Genomic DNA, 17,204 nt, shown 5'->3' on the forward strand with positions numbered 1-17,204 from the left:
CCGGCCGGCTCTGGGAGGCACTGAGGATGTGAGAGCTTTCGGAGGCCTCTGAGAATCTGTTTACTGTCTGGTCTGCTCCAGCTTCCTCAGCCTACTCTTCCGTGTTGTCCCACCTCTGTTTCCTGCCAGAAGATCTTCCTGAGGATTGCTGCTCTCTAGCTGGACAGCAATCGTGGGGAAGGTGACTCGCTGGGTCTCAGCCTGCAGCCTGCCGGGCCACCCCCCCCCCCCTTCTCCTGGGGCTTCCCACTGCCAGAGAGGAGCTACGTTTTGCAGGGTTCCTCTGAGCCCCCCACCCAGCCACCAGATTGTTCTTCACCTTTCCTCCTGGTCTTTCTTTGATCTCATCGCGGCAGGCAGGGACATGTCACCGCTGGAAGCCTGGTGTGAGCAATCACGCGCACACAGACACACGCACGCCCCTTTCCCTGTCTCTGAGCCACTGCCTGGCCCTCTGGCCCTGGGCCTGGCCCATCTCTGCACGACCCGGGCCTTCCTCTCCGGGGATGCCCAGTGTGGCCTCTGACACAAGCGAGCTGGGCACTTGGCACGTCTGCAGTGTTGGCCTCCCTCGGGGGCTGAAGGAAGCCCACCCAGAAGGCAGGACCTTCCAGAAAGACGCGAAACCAGGGGCCTGACCTCATGATGCCCCCAGCGGCTGGCAAGGGGGGGTACCAGCTCAGCTGTCCTGGCTCCAGCCCAGTTCTCTCTTCTAGATTCTACCCCTTCCCTGGATCCCCTCCAGGATAAGCATGGCATGGCGATAGAGGATGGCAGGGGAGGGAGGGGGTCTCTCTCCCAGGACCTTGCTCAGGTCATTCCCTGGTTCGGTGCCTCAGTTTCCCCCTTGAGAAATGATGCCCATGCTTCCAGGGTTAGGAAGGTGCTCAGCTTTTGGAAGTTTCCTGAGCAAACGGGAAGAAACCCAGTCACGTTGAGTTCCCTTGCGGCCAGAAGCTGTCCGCCCCGCCCCACCCCAGGAGGCCTTGCTAGTAGGTGAAGCCGGGCCAGCAAGGCAGGGTCCTGCAGGATGAAAGCTCAGAGAAGCCAGGGCAGGAATAATAATGATAATCATCAGCCTGGCGTCCTAACCGTCCAGGAATGCGAGGCCCCACGCCCTGCGCGCCTCACACCCCAGGACACTCCACGGCTCCTCTCCCTTCCTTTTATTGCTTCGATCCCACCCTCTGCCATTCCCAGCCCAACCCATCTGGGTTCCCAAGGACGGCAGCCCATCCACCACCCAGTTCCCTGGGAAGATTCAGCCCAACCAGGCCCGAGCCAGCGGCCGGGCAGGCTCCAGGCTTTCCCAGAGAAGCAGGGTGCCTGCCCCTGGCCTGGGGCGCTTTCCCACAGACCCATCTCTGTCTGGCCAGTGTGAGGTCCAGGAGCTTGGCCCGTGCCAGTACAAATCTGAATCCAGGTCCTGGCTGGGCCACAGACTAACTCGTCGTCGTCGGGCCCTGAGTAAGTTTTGTTTTGAATTGCTCTGGGTTCACCGCCTCACCTGCCTCACACTTTCCAGGCTTCTCGTCACTCACTGAAGATAAACTCTGGACCGCGAAGTTTCTTTTCTTTCTTTAAAAAAGTATATGTTTTTATTGATTTCAGAGAGGAAGAGAATGAGAAAGAGAGAGGGAAGGAGAGAAAGAGAGAGAGAGAGAGAGAGAAACATCAATAATAAGAATCATTGATTGGCAACCCTGGGCATGTGCCCCAACCAGGAATCGAACCGTGACCTCCTGGTTCATAGGCTGACGCTCAACCACTGAGCCACGCCGGCCGGGCAAGTCTGTTTCTAGCCCACCTTCCCGACCCCACTCTTCTTCTTCGCCTTCTGCACGCCAGCCGGAAGTGTTTCTCACTGACGGTCCTACATCTCCCGTGCTTTTCCATTCTGGGGCTTCAATCCTTCCCTGGGAGGCCATTGCCTCCATCTCCACCTGGCCAGGCTCCCCGCCTCCAAGGCCCCGGCCAGAGGTCAGCACCTCCATGACTGCCTGACCCTCATCCTTGGAACGTCGGCGTCTCTTGGTCTGGATCTCTCAAGCCCACATGCGGTGCTTATGAGCATAGTTCTCCTTGCCCACTGCACCACCAGCGCGCCGCCAGGCCTTGTTCATGGCTGTGTCTCCATGGCGCCTAGTTTAGCATCTGTACACGGGGCACGTGCTCAACAAATTCGTGTTGGACATAAATTGTGGCATCCTATTAACTTCCCCACATACGTGTGCTTTGAAAAAGTAAAAATAAAAACAATTACTTTTTAATTTGTCCAATTCTTTTTTGTGGTTGTTGTAAATCCTCACTCGAGGATATTTTTTCCATTGATCTTTTTTTTTTTTAGAGAGAGAGAGTGGGAGAGAGAGGGAAAGACAGAGAGAAACATTGATGTGGGAGAAACACATCGATTGGTTGCCTCCTGCACCCACTCAGGCCAGGGAGGAGCCTGCAACCAAGGTACTTGTCCTTGACTGGAATCGAATCCCAGGCCCATGCTCTATCCATTGAGCCAAACTGGCTGGGGCAAAAAGAAAATAATTATTTTAATGTAAAATGTTATGTGTGTGTGTTTTCCCCAGCTTCTGCGGTAGCGGGTGAAGGTGGCAAAGTTTCCGGTGAAGGCGTGCCCCCACGGCATGGCCCCTGGGCTGACACGTGGAATGCTCTCCTCACTCGTCCCTGGTCCAGTCTGACCTTGGGCTCTGTCTAGCAGGAGGTGCGCTCTGTCCTCCTCAGAGCATGGCAGTCCCACCCTTGGGGGCTTCAGTTTGTTTAAGCTCCAGCAGCCTCCAGGCCCCCTAGGACGCACCCCCCAGAAGGCCCCTGGGTTCCTGTGGGGGCAGAGACGAACGGTGGATGTGTTTAGAACCTCGCACCTGGCTCCTTGTGAGAACCCTGTGGAGCGGCATTCTCCACTGCTGCCTGAGAGTGTTTTTAATAATAGTAACAATAACTTTGGCAACGCCCTGTATTTACTTAATACTTTTCTCCAAGGAGCCCAGCTCTCCATTCCCTCATTTCCAGAAGGAAGAGAAGGACCAAGGCGATGAAAGAGAGCCATTGCGGCCACACTCTAGAATACAAGCATCCTTTGTTTGAGGAGGGAACTGCAGTACATGGTATTTCAGATGCAGAGGCCTGATAAAGTAGGAAACCAGTTCCTTCCCTGGGACCCAAAGCCTGTGACTAAAGAATGTTTTGCCCAAATCAAATCCTGCGTGAGATGAGAGCTCCCATCCTGAGCAGTTACATCTCATCAGTCATAAAAGTTGAGCAGGCCCCCTTAATATATTATTTACAAATTGTGTGCATGGCCTACTGTCATCAGTATCTCAAGCACAGTGTACACTCTGGGTGAGGTTTACTTTTTAAGAATGATGGAAGTGCAAGTTCACGTTTCAGATAGTTGCCTTGGTCATTAAAAATGACAAAAAAAAGGTTGTGGTCGTCTTCATGTGAGACCTGATCAGATGGCCACTGTTTAGACCTCAGGGTGGGGCTGATGAAGAGCTCGTGTGAGAAGCCAGAGCAGGAATTGCCCTTTTTTCATGAACTAATGCTTGCTGAATTTGGGTGACCCTTAATCTGCAGTTTTCTATGCAGGAATCTTCATATATATACATATATATATACATATACATATACATATACACACATATATGTATATATATAAAAGCCAAGCGACCAGAATGACAGAGCGACTAGAATGACTGGTCACTATGACATGCACTGCAGCAGGCAACTGGCCCGATAGCCCCCCCAACCTCCCACAGCATCTTTCCCCAGCTGGCCTGGCCCCCGATCGGCCCCCCACCCCAGTCGGGAGCGGGGCTGGCCAGTCAACCTCCCACGGCCCTTCCTCTGGCCAGCCGGTCCCCAATAACCCCCCATCAGGGCAGGCCAGCAGGACCCCACCCATGCACGAATTCGTGCACCAGGCCTCTAGTATATAAATATATATTTTATTGATTTCAGAGAGGAAGAGAGAGGGAGAGAGAAATAGGAACATCAATGATGAGAGAGAATGATTGGTCAGCTACCTTCTGCACGCCCCCTACCAGGGATCGAGCCCACAACCTGGAATGTGTTCTTGACTGGAATCGAACCCAGAACCCTTCAGTCTGCAGGCTGATGCTCTATCTACTGAGCCAAACCAGGTAGGGCATGCAGGAATCTTCTTAACCCCATTATTCATTTCGTGAAGGTGAATTTAGGTCAAGTTAGATAATATCCTGTATAATAAAAGCATAGTATGCAAATTGTCCCCTCGACCGGGAGTTGTCTGGGAGTTCGACCAGGGGCGGGGCTGGCTGGGAGAAGGGAGGGAGGCCCTGGCCGGCAGCCGCTAGGGACCCTACCAGTGAACGAATTTCGTGCACTGGGCCTCTAGTCCTATATAATAGAAGGCTAATATGCAAATAGACTGAACGGCAGAACGACCATTCGCTATGACATGCACTGACCACCAGGGGGCAGACACAACGCAGGAGCTGCCCCTGGTGATTAGTGCGTTCCCACAGGGGGAGCGCTGCTCAGCCAGAAGCCGGGCTCACAGCTGGCGAGCGCAGCGGAGGTGGCGGGAACCTCTCCTGCCTCCGCAGCAGGAGAACATCCCCCAAGGGGTCCCGGACTGCGAGGAGGTGCAGGCTGGGCTGAGGGCCCCCCTCCCAATGCACGAATGTCGTGCACCGGGCCTCTAGCGGTCCATAATGTCATTGTACCAGGCAACGTATATTGTGACACTTTGCAATTTTCTAGCCATAAACAGAAGAGGGAGGGAGCCCTGTCCACCCTCTGGGGCACGTCCAGGCGCCCCTCCAGGACACTCCACCTGCCACACGTGGCCCACGTCTCAGCGTCCATCCACAGGTTAAAATCAGAGGACGCTTCCTTGACTCATCCAAAAGGAGTCCTCATTTCCATCACGGTACCTACCATTTCTGACATCTGCAGGGCCCCCCTGGCTCTCTCAGCCACCTCACCTCACCTCTAAAACCCTCTCTATAAGGTCCACTGACCTCCCTCCATTCTCTGTTTCCATGAGAGACACCGCTACGTGCTCCATTACCCAGACCAGAAGCCACAGAGTCCGTCTCGCTCCTTCCTCCCTTCGCGGCCTGCGGAGTCCTGGGACAACCCCTAAGCCCAGTTTCCCTGGCGCCTTCCAAACGCTGAAGGCAGAGAAAGTTGCTCCATCCCTCTGCACCCCGGCGCTGGGTGTGGGACTCGCCTCTGTTCCGCTGACATGGGATTGTTTAGTTGTTGGGATCCTCCTTAAGATCCTGGCTCCTGAACGCGTGAGCCGGTGTCTTATTTCTCTCTGTACCCTCCTTCCTCCGCGCCCTCCTAGTCTGGGGGCAGGTGGGGAGGGGGGCACACTCTCTGTGAAGGACGGTTGATTGACCCGAGGGGTTAGGAGCTTCTTTCCCACCCACCACCTGCCCTGGCCCCTACTCCACCCCCACTAGCTAACAGTTAAAAAGCGACTGGAAGTAACAGCTACTGGATGTATTCACTCGCTGAATCCTCACCACAGGCCATGAGCTCAGCGCTCCTGGCATCTCCACTTTACAGATGGGGAAACCGAGGCACAGGGGAGTTGTGTGATGGTCCAAGGTCGTGCAACTCGTAAGCGACAGCGTCAGGAGTCAGACTGGGCGTCTTGGACCCAGAGCCCGGATGCTAACCTGTGACAGGGTCAGTGCTGTGCCCCCGCCTTCAGCCTTCTCGCTGCTCTCCCTTCCACCCCGGGGTGGCTGCTGTTCCCAAGACCAGCTGAAACCCTTCCACCCTGCCCAGGGCTGAGGGTCTGCTGGCTTAGGACTCTCCCCACCCCCTCGCTCAGAGAGAGCGGCAGGCTCCCTTCGGTCGCCCGCACCTCACTGTCCTGGAGGGAGGCCCTCTGACTGCACACTTCATTCCTGGGCCAGGATGCCTCGAGGGGATGGGAATCGGGGCTCAGTGGGCCCGAGTCATTTCTCTGGGAGGACCCGCCTGAACCATGCCCATGACCCCACTCCCGGCCCAGCAGCCCCTCAGGCACCTGGAGGCCGCTCCCTACCTGGTCTACCTGCTCAGCTTCCGGCCATTACTAACATCTCCTCCTTCTCAGAGGCTTTCTGTCTAGTCTGCCTTGCCTCCCCACACTTCCTTCCTGTTCTGTCTCTTTACACCCCAACTGGGTATTTTTAACCTGAGGTTTCCACTCCTCTCGCTGTCCAGTTGGACCTGGGTGGGGCTGCGTGTGCGCTGGAAGGGCTGGGAGCGGCTGGCCAGCCTCGAGGCTACAATTTGTGTCTCTCGCTGCTGGGCCCAGCCTGGCCCTCACCCTTACCCGTCTGTTAAGCTGGCCCTTCTCTGCTTCTGGAATAAATGCCCTAAAGCAGCTGTGGGCTGAGGCTTTGGAAACGGCCTGTAGGGAGCTGAAGCCCACCTGCCCCTCCCCAGGTGATTGGACCTGGAACCAGGTGAAAATCAAGGAGTCCCTGGAACAGCCCGGGGCCATCTCTCGGTCCACCGTGCGGCCCGCATCACTGATGCCCTTTGGAGCATTGGGGGGCTCCCAGGGCTGCTGCTTCCTGGTCTGCAGTCTTCTCTCAGCTCCGGAGCTGAGGCTCAGAGAGCTGGGCACTGCCCCCCCCCCCCCCCCACCTGCCTTACCTTCCCGGAGGTCTCTGCTACCGGGGCCTCCTCCCCGGAACCCGGCCCACCGGCTCTCCACTCCGCCCTCACCTGCTGCTCTCTCACCTCCACGAGGCTCAGCTTTGCCGCCTCCCAGGTGCTTCTCAGAGAAACTTGTGTATGAAGCTGCAGACGGGCCTTTTAGAGCTTCCGAGTTCTGATGGTTTGTGTTTAGGTGGTTTTTTTTTGTTTGTTTGTTTGTTTTTGTGCCCAGCTTTCTGAACAGTAGCAACTAAAGAAGTTGATATCCGAGATTTTTCTTTTTCCAGCAACTGACAGTGACTCAAGGCGGCTGCTGGGCCCGGGGCTAATGTTCCCTAAAGTCATTGATGATCCTAATGATCTCCCCAGGCCGGGAGGGAGGCGCCTGCCGCGCTGAGTCACCGCAGAGGATTCAATATGCTCAGCGTTGTTTTTATGTTGACTGTGTTTTCAAAAAAATTCTAATTCCTTAAACAACGGGCGAACCCTGTGTAATGTATTTAGTAACTAACTGATGGGAGAGCAGGGACCTGATTTCCCATGGGCCTCGGGGGCCTTCAGGACTCGTGGCCCAGACAGAACATCTGCAGCTCTCACCTCCACCTCCGCCCCAGCCACACCTCGGCTTCACCCTTGTGACTGTCCCCACCCCTCCCGCCTGGCTCAGCTGCCAGTGTCCCAAGTAGCATGCCTTCTGGCCCCACTGTGAGCTGTGACTGCAGCCCTGTCCATCTCCCTTGGCCCCTGGCACTCCTTTTATTTTTTTAAAATATATTTTTATTGATTTTATTTTATTTTTTAAATTACTTTATTGATTAAGGTATCACATATTTGTCATCAACCCCCCTATTTTTATTGATTTCATAGATGAAGGGAGAGGGAGAGAGAAAGAAACATCAACAATGAGAGAGAATCATTGATCAGCTGCCCCCTGCATGCCCCCCACTGGGGATTGAGCCCTTAACCCAGGCATGTGTCCTTAACGGGAATCGAACCTGGGACCCTTCAGTCCGCAGGCTGATGCTCTATCCACTGAGCCAAACCAGCTAGGGCCCTGGCACTCCTTTTGGAGTTGGTCAGCCCTTCAGTCTACAAACACTTATTGGGTGTTCCCAGGAGCAGAGAGCAGCCTGCTGGGCGGGTGCTGGCTCAGGGGCAAAGGCTCCCACCACAGACACCCAGAGAGCGACACGACAGCGTCAGGGCTCCATCTCAGAAGCGAAGGAGGAAGGGGCCCCACCCAGGGTGGGGTTTATCAGAACAGGTTCCCCCCACGAGAGAGACCTGGGCCTCCCTGTGCTTGTCAGGAAGGCTGTCCAGCTGGGCAAATAGGGGCAGAGAGCTGGGGAGTCTACCCAGGGTGGGGCCCCAGAATTCCCCCGCCACCTCTGCCAGGAAGCTGCCTTGTGAATCCTGGGCTAACTGGGCGACCAGCCCCAGCAAGGAGGAAGTGGACTGGCTTCCTGTTTGTTTGTAAATCTCAGAGCAGCATTGTGTGGCCATGAACACCAGCTACTCAGAGCACCCTTGGGCTGAGGCAAGAGCCCCCGAGAGCCCGTCCGTCCGCCCACCCAGTGAGCCCTCAGCCAGCTGGGAGATGCAGGGACTCCATCCCAGGGCAGCCACGCTGGGGGCGCTAGCCTGGGGGAAGCCAGGCCAGCTGGGCAGGGACAGGAGGTGGAGGGATGACTTCCCCAAAGATGCCAGAGCCACACATCCACAATAGGAAGCCTCCGGGCAGCTCCGGGGGCTCAAGCATTGCCCCCTCCCCACCCCGAGGGCTATTTCCTAGACCCCTGGGTCCCCCTGTTTTGCCTTGGAGGGCAATCTCGTGCAGAGATCACTGGGCCCCTTGAACAATCGGGCAGCATGCATTGTGGTTTTGTTTGCAACAGCGAACTACATGAAAACCACCAACAGGTTTGCAGAAGCCGACCGGTGATAACAAAACATGATAGCTCCATCCCAGGGAAAGGGTGTAGCCATTAAAAAGAATGGGGTGGGCCCGCCGGCGTGGCTCAGTGGTTGAACCAAGAGGTCACACGGTTCGACTCCTGGTCAGGGAACATGCGTGGGTTTCAGGCTCGATCCCCAATGTGGGGCGTGAAGGAGGCAGCCGATCAATGATTCTCTCTCAGCATTGATGTTTCTACCTCTTTCCCTCTTCCTTCCTCTCTGAAATCAATAAAAATATAGTTATAAAAAAAAATGGGGTGTCCCTGGCCGGTAAGGCTCAGTTGGTTGAGCGTTGTCCCATGCACCAAGAGGTTGTGGGTTTGATTCCCAGTCATGGCACATGCCTGGGTTGCAGGCTCCATCCCCAGTAGGGGGCGCATCCATGTTTCTCTCTATCTATCTATCCTTCTCCCTTCCGCTCTCACTAAAAATCAATAAAAACATCATATATATATATATATATATATATATATATATATATATTTTTAAGAATGGGATGGAGCCCTAGCCAGTTAGGCTCAGTGGATAGAGTGTCGGCCTGTGAACTGAAAGGTTCCAGGTTCAATTCCGGTCAAGAGCACATGCCCGGGTTGTGGGCTCGATTTCCAGTGGGGGATGTGCAGGAGGTAGGTGATCCATGATTCTCTCTTATCATGGACTAGAGGCCCGGTGCACAAAATTCGTGCACAGGGGTCCCTCAGCTCAACCTGCACCCTCTACAATCCAGGAGCTCTCAGGGGATGTCCTACTGATGGCTTAGGCCCACTCCCTGTGGTTCTCTGCTCTCTGCGGAGCCTAGGGGTTTCGCTGCAGCCATGGAGATGAAGCCCCCATGCCCTGCTGTCTGCTCTCTGCCTGCCGCCGCCATGCGAAGGAAGCCCCAATGCCCTGCAGTGTGCTCTGTCTGCTGGGCCGGGGGGTGTTCCCACCACCTCTGCGCTAAGGAAGCCCCCAAACCCTGCTGTCTGGGCTCTGTCTGCCGTGTCTGGAGGCAGATCCAGCTTCGCCCAACCACTGCAGCACCCGTGGAGTGGGAAGGCTGGATCCGCCCCCTCTGGTGGACAGGCCGACACTCCAGCAGCAGGGCTGAGGGGACTGGGCGCTGCCATCTTGTGGCTATGGGGGCCGCCATTTTTGTCGCAGAGTGATGGTTAATTTGCATATTACTCTTTTATTAGATAGGATGTTTCTATCTTTCTCTTGCTCTTCCTTCCTCTCTGAAATCAATTTAAAAAAAAAAAGAATGGGATGGATTTGTATGTGTCATTGTGGCGACATGTCCAAGATGTTTTGGTCAGTGAAAACAGCACGGTGCAGAACAGTGCAATCCCTTTGGTGTCAGTGATCAGAAGAGTGGGGGAATGTTCACAGAGGCGGAGAGATGCATGGACTGCGGAACGCCTCACTTTTTTCTGGAAGGAAATTTACGCAACCTAACAGCGGCTCCTCTGGGGGAGAGGAACCGTGGGAGAAAGCGGTGAGAAGGCTTTCACTTTTCATTGTTTATCTTTTTGTACTATTTGCATTTTTTTTAGTGATGTTTATATACTTAAAAAATAGTACCTGTGGGCAATGGCATTATGATTCACTCTGTTCTACTCTTTACATGTCCCCATTATTTACAAGAAAAAAGCATTAGATCACAAAGTGTTATTTTTAAGGCTTAACGAATCGGGCAGCGTGCATTGGCAGGATGAAACAGGGTAGAGAGAGGCTCACGCCTTCTCCAGGAAAACTGATGGGAGGAGACCGGGAGAATGCTTTGCTTTAAGGTCTGTGCACGTCGGTAACAGACAGAATAGCCAGTTCTACGCTCCAGTTTGCGGACTCCTTATGGCAAGCGTTTGAGCTGTCTCTGGCTTCCTTCCAACCACGCCTTTCTCTGTCTCTCTCTCCATTTCACAGCCTCGTCATTTACGTTTAGACTCGAACCAAACAACAAGGAGCAGAAATCTGAAGGAGGAAGGAAAACAATGCACTTCAATACACGGGACCTGCTCACCTGGCATTGGGACTAAGTTGTTCTGGCCTCTTTACGAAGGCCCTGCGTCTGACTCATCTTCTAACGCCCTGAAGCACATACCCCAGGACTGCACACAGTAGGGACTCAGTAACCAATCACTGGATGAATGAATGGACCAGCTTGTTTACACAACACTTGTCTTTCTAGGTCTGTTCATTCGTCAAGAACATCCACAAGATGCCCGGCCAGCGTTGCTCGGTGGTTGAGCTTCAACCTTTGAACCAGGAAGTTGAGGTTCAGTTCCCAGTCAGGACACATGCCCAGTGGGGGGCATACAGGAAGCAGCTGATCAATAATTCTTCTCATTATTGATGCTTCTATCTCTCTCTCTCCCTCTTCCTTCCTCCCTGAAATCAATTTTTAAAAAAAGGATGTTTATATCTCTCTCTCCCTTCCTCTCTGAAATCAATAAAAAAATATATTTTTTAAAAAAGAGCATTCATAAGATGCAAGGTCAAGTCTCCCCCAACTGCCTGGCAGCCTCTTCCATTTAATTTTGTTCCTCCTAAATGTTATTTTTAAAAATATATATTTTATTGATTTTTACAGAGAGGAAGGGAGAGGAATAGAGAGTTAGAAACATCAATGAGAGAGAAATATCGATCAGCTGCCTCCTGCACACTCTCCACTGGGGATGTGCCCGCAACCAAGGTACATGCCCTTGACCGGAATCGAACCTGGGACCCTTCAGTCTGCAGGCCGATGCTCTATCCACTGAGCCAAAACCGGTTAGGGCCTCCTAAATGTTTTAAAGAAATTAGAAAAAAAACCTCATGGGGCTTTAGAAAGAGAATCTAAAGTCTCCTCTGCGTCTTATTAATTCACTAACAAGTGGGTGAGCTCCACAAACTGACCTCAGGTCTGCCAAAGCCGAGGACCCAGTGCCCTGGGGTAAGGAGGCGTTTAAAGCTACACTGGGTGGCAATCTCCCTTGCGAAGCGAGTGGTTAGCACCAGTTTGGCTGGTGCTTGGGCCAGGACAGTGGTGTATTTACAGCCACCGATGCCCAAGGGGTTCTATATCAGGAAGTCACCCCGACCTGTTATCCTAGCGCTGGCTGCTGACCTCCAAGTCCCTTCCCTGGGATCTTTTTCTGAACATCCTGTGCTTGTTGACGGCCTGGCACCGGCAGCGGCAGGCAGGCTGCTGCCACCTGGTGGAGAAGTGAGGCACAGCCTTGCGGGGCTCAGTCTGAGACTCGAGAGAGAACAGGAACCTTGGAGCACAGCTCCCAGGACAGCTCTGCAGCCCTTCCTTCCGTTGACAGCTGTGACCAAGGTCCTCAGGTAAGACGGATACACTCCCCGCTGCTCTGGCTGTAGCAGGGGAGGGAGGGACTCCCCGCTGGACCTGTTCGCACCCCTCCGAGATCAACTGGCAAATAGCTGGTAGACCTACCCCCTCCATGGAAGGATGGGGAGCTGGGGACCTAGAGAAGTAAAGGGACTCGTGTAAACAGTGACACAACAAAGGCTGACGCGCAAACCCCTTGTACAAAAAATCACTTCGGGGTGATCGGCCAGTCCGTACCCTGGACCTCAAATAATGACTGAACACAGCTTACGGAATGCCAGGTCAAGCTACCTCCCTCGAGACATCGGGGCTCCTGGGGAGGGGACCCCAGAGCACAACCCCTCCTGCATCTTCTCGTATGAATGAGACCAGGTTCAGACCCTTGATGGGCCTTATGTTTCTTCTCAATAGCTGGCATGGTATCAGGGACACACAGATGCCCACTGCCATCTCAGGATGCCCGAGAACTTTTCTGGTCCCTGACACTGGGGAGAGGCAGGCCGCTCCCTGGGACACAATAGGGAAGAGAGTGAGAATATTGGAGCATCTACGTGCTAAGCCCTGTGCTAAGCATTTTCACATCTGTCATGTCATGTACTCAACAACACTGCGACGTGGGTATTCACGTCCTTAGTTTTTTGAGAAGAAGAAGAAGAAAAAAAAGATGTTTGAAGTATTTAAGGAATTTACCCAAGTTCTCCCAAGCTAGTAAGTAGCAGGGGGCAGGGTCAGAATCCAAACCCCAATCTTTCTAACTCTAGAACCCGTATCCTTTCCACTAAACGGAGGTGCTTTATGGAGCGAGAAATATGGGACGTCCATCCCAACTTGGTGTTGCACAATGTCAGCAAGGAGAGCTGTTGTCCTGGCTCATAGGTCGATGCTCAACCACTGAGCCATGCCGGCCGGGCTTATTCTTCTTTTATTTTCCCAACCATTTAAAAGGGTAAAAGCCGCCCTAACTGGTTTGGCTCAGTGGATAGAGCGTCGGCCTTCGGACTCAAGGGTCCCAGGTTCGATTCCAGTCAAGGGCATGTACCTTGGTTGCGGGCACATCCCCAGTAGGGGGTGTGCAGGAGGCAGCTGATTGATGTTTCTCTCTCATCGATGTTTCTAACTCTCTCTCCCTCTTCCTTCCTCTCTGTAAAAAAATCAATAAAATATATTAAAAATAAATAAATAAATAAAAGGGTAAAAGCCATTGTCAGCTATATAAAAACGAGCGGAGGGATGTACGGGGCCTACAGCTCACGTAGTTGGCCAATCCCTGACCGAAGCGTTTGCAGCTCATTCAGCCAAACATAGACAGTCCACGCCTTTCCCCGGTCCTGGCTTTTCTGGCTAACCCAGGTGGTTTGCCCTATCCTCCACGGAGGACTCGAGTGGAGGGTGCTGGGAAAACACCCTCCTCCCTAACCACCCGTGTCGCAGGCGAAGGCGTTCTTCCAGCTGTACGCTGGCTTCCCCAGGCCCAGTACATTTCCGTCCTTCTCTCTCCAGCTCCGTGCACCGGGCCTTGCCAAAGCTCCCAGCCTCCGCCGGCCGGGGCGGGCCTCATCGCTCCTTTTCTGTTCAGTTCTCAGACCCAGTGTTGCCAGAGTTCCAGAGCCCATGTCCTTCTCACAAAGGGAGACTTATAGGCATGGAAAGCGAGGAGGAGGTCAGCCAGAGGTGAGTTCCTGGAGAGGAGGGATTCTCAGTTGGGCCTGGGACAGGGATGGAAAAAAGGGAAGAGAGATTGTAGCAAGTATGTGTGGTGCCAGGTGGGTACTGGACTTATTGGGGTGACCACTTGGTAAGGTAGACAGATGTCTAATCACGGTATACCTGCAACCGACACAATGTTGTATGTCAACTATAACTGAAAAAAAAGTTCCTAAAGAGGGGGCGGAGAGCCCTGGCCAGGGTGGCTCCCTTGGTTGGAGCGTTGTCCCGTGCACTGAAAGGTCTCCGGTTCGATTCCTGGTCGGGGAACATGCACAGGTGGCGGGTTTGATCCTCGGGAGAGGTGCATGCCAGAGGCAAGCGATCGATGTTTCTCTCTCACATTGATGTCTCTCTCTCTCTCCCCCCGCCCCTTACTCTCTCTCTCTCAAATCAATAAAATATATGTATTTTAAAAGTGTGTGTGGCCCTGTCCGGCTTGGCTCAGTGGATAGAGCGTCAGCCCGTGGACCGAGAGGTCCCAGGTTCGATTCTGGCCAAGGGCACATGCCTGGGTTGCGGGCTCGGTCCCCAGTAGGGGGTGTGCAGGAGGCAGCCGATCAATGATTCTCTCTCATCATTGATGTTTCTATCTCTCTCTCCTTCTCCCTTCCTCTCTGAAATCAATAAAGAAATATATTTTAAAAAAAAAGTGTGTGTGTGTGTTGGGGGGTGGGAGAGGGGGTGTTCAGGCAAAAGCAGGAGAGACTGAGCTGTGGGCAGCTGACAGTGAGGGGCCAGTCCACACGCAGAGCCCATGTGAAGGGAGAGAGTGATGAGACTGGGGTCAGGGTGGGACTTTAGTGGAGGGTTGGCCTGCTAGACCCTGAGAACCCAGATTCTGAGTAGGTTGAGGTAACTTCATGCAATGGCCTTGACTTCCAGCCCTCATTTGTAACCTCAGTCCTGTACTCTCTAGTCCTTCATCTATTCATTCGACAAACATTCAGTAATCCCCCATCGAGAGCCAGGCATGTTTGGCGTGTTAGGGGAAAGAAGAGAAACGGGGAATGAATGTTGAATCGCATACGTGTCCTGCACTCCGGAAATGTAGAGTAGGGGAGAGAACACACACATACCTACAACCCAAAGAAGATAGCGCCTAGTGCTTCATGGGACTGTGGTCAAGGAGTTCAGGCGCGGGAGAAGCAATGGACAGGGGAGCAGGGGACGCCAGAGGGAGTTCTGTGGACAGAAAGGATTTGAGCTAGGACTTAAAGGGGAGGGGACATTGGAGTCTGTGCACCTGGGGGAAGGGCTGTCCAGGATGAAGTGACAATGAGCGAAGGCGGTGCAGACAAGGGCAAGGCACTCATTTTGGTGCTTGTTTTCAGTGGGGGTGTCATTGGCATTATTTGGGGGCGACTTTTCATTGTATGAGTCTGCCCCATACCAAGGAGGTCTTTTAGCATCCCCGCCACCTCCCGTCCCCTCACCTGATGCCGGAAGCCACAGCCTCTTTCCACTTGCATTTTCCAACAACACTCCCCACTCTGAGGGAAGCGTTCGATAGGTTTGTGAAGGCAAGCAGTGACATGGAAAGTTCGACTGGAAAATTAGCAGCCCGGCCGCGGAGGGCCTCAAGTGCCAGGACAAGACATTTGCGCTTTATTAAGCAAGGAGTGTCCGCTGAGACCCTGCAGAGGGAGGGACCACGATCTGCTTTAGAAAATGAAGTTCGGAGCAGGATGAACGGGAGGCCTCCAGCAACCTCTCACCCAGGCCCCTTTCAATCGGGGCGGGCTGCCTTACCCACAATTACTGGCGGAGGGCAAAGGTCAAGGGAGGTCCCATCTGCACATCCCTGCAGATTGCTGGAATGTCCTATTAGAACTGTATTTGCTACGTTGGGATTTGACTCATATCTCCTTGTCTCTCCCTGTCTTTCGGATCAAGCCACTTGGCAGTGACCACGATACAAACCCCCCCCCCTCCCCCACCATTGGTCCACACGGGGAGAATGTGTGTAAAACGAGAAGAAAAAGGGCAACCCTCTGAGGGTTTTCTCTTCCCTCCCTGTCCAGGGTCCACTGCCTGCTTAGGAAGCAACCCGGTGGTGCCTGAACAAGGGAACCATTCAGCCTGACCAAAGGAGAGGGGAAGACCCTCCCTGCCCGCCCCTTCCCTGGCCAGGGCAGGACAGGGATTCTGATCCCCGGCCCAGAGGATCCCCAGCTGATAAAGGCTCATTGTGGCAGCTTCTGGAGAAACCCAGAGGCCGTTGGGGGACTCTGGGGCTGAGCAGCCAGTTAAGTGCCCTCGAACATTTGTGAAAAGAATTACTACTTAGGAAGTCAAAGCAGAATGAGGCCCCCGGGGCCGCCGCTGGCACCACCCATGGCAAGGAGACTAACAGCAAAACCGGCAGGAGCCGGCCTGACTGCCAGGAGGCCAACCAGAGGCAGCAGGAGCCCAGGAGCTGCGGAGGGCTCCCCTGCGGACACCTGCAGCATGAAACCCAATCGCCCGCCAAATGCAAGAAACACAACTGCTCTTTGACAACGGTCACAGGGAAGAGGGGAGCCTCCTGCACCCCCTCCCTCCAGCCAAGAGTGTCCAAAGCCATAAACGGCAGGAAAGAAAGAAGAACGGCTGCAGAATGGAAGTCGGCCGGGATCCGCTTTAGGAATTACGCTCTTTCTGCTCCAGTCTTGAATGCGTTGAGTCCAGGCACCTCATCATTCCCAGGCCTCGCTGTTCTTACAGCAAAAAACACAAAGTAAGAAGGAAGATCCTGAGATAAACGATGCCGGGGAGGTGGCAGGGAGACGGGCTACATGGGAGGCTGGTGGGAGTATCAGCAGAATGCAGCTTGGGTGGGAGGTTTGCGGTTCAGCCGAGGGTCAGCAGCCCAGAGCACACTTGTCATGGGGGGGGGGGGTGCCTGGGAAGGGTTTCAATCCCTGCTGAGAGGCCCAGGGCGGGGAGCGGGGTGCGAGGATGGGAGAACTCCGCCCCGAGAACTCCCTCTGTGCATGGTCTCCGCCTTGCTCAGCGGACAGCTGGCCCTATCCCTTGGGAGAGGAAATGCAGAATGGAGGTCAGAGACCCCTCGCCTTGGCCAGGTGCAGGACCTGGGGTTAACCTGCGAGCAGAGGTTAGAGCAGTCAGAGCACGCGCCCACTGCACGTCCTCGCTTCCGCTTTATTCCTAACGGGATCGGCAGGGCTTGTCTCTCAGTCGTAGCTCTTTCCCTCCCCACCACCCCAGATGCAAAAACGTGGCCCTCTCAAATGTCATTTCTACATCAAAGCAAAGCAGAACAAGCAACCTCACCTCAGCAGAGCGCCCGAGGCCACCTCACGTACATAAAAACCAAGGCAGAGACGGAGGGCTGTCACACTCATGCGTTTTAGGTCCCGTCAGGGGACTGACGCTGACAGTTGCCGGGCAGACCCCCAACTCCCTGTTAACAGCGGCACCGACGCCTCAGAGGAGGGTCAATGACCCTGTACTCACTGGTGCCTCAGAGCCCATCTCATGCCACACCTCACCTAACACCAGAGATTCCCTTCCGGTTGGGGATGGATGTAGAAGGCAGCCGCGTTTTCTGAAACGCCAG

This window comes from Cnephaeus nilssonii (genome assembly GCF_951640355.1).
Source record: "Cnephaeus nilssonii genome assembly, chromosome: 19".
In the NCBI taxonomy this organism is placed as follows: domain Eukaryota; kingdom Metazoa; phylum Chordata; class Mammalia; order Chiroptera; family Vespertilionidae; genus Cnephaeus; species Cnephaeus nilssonii.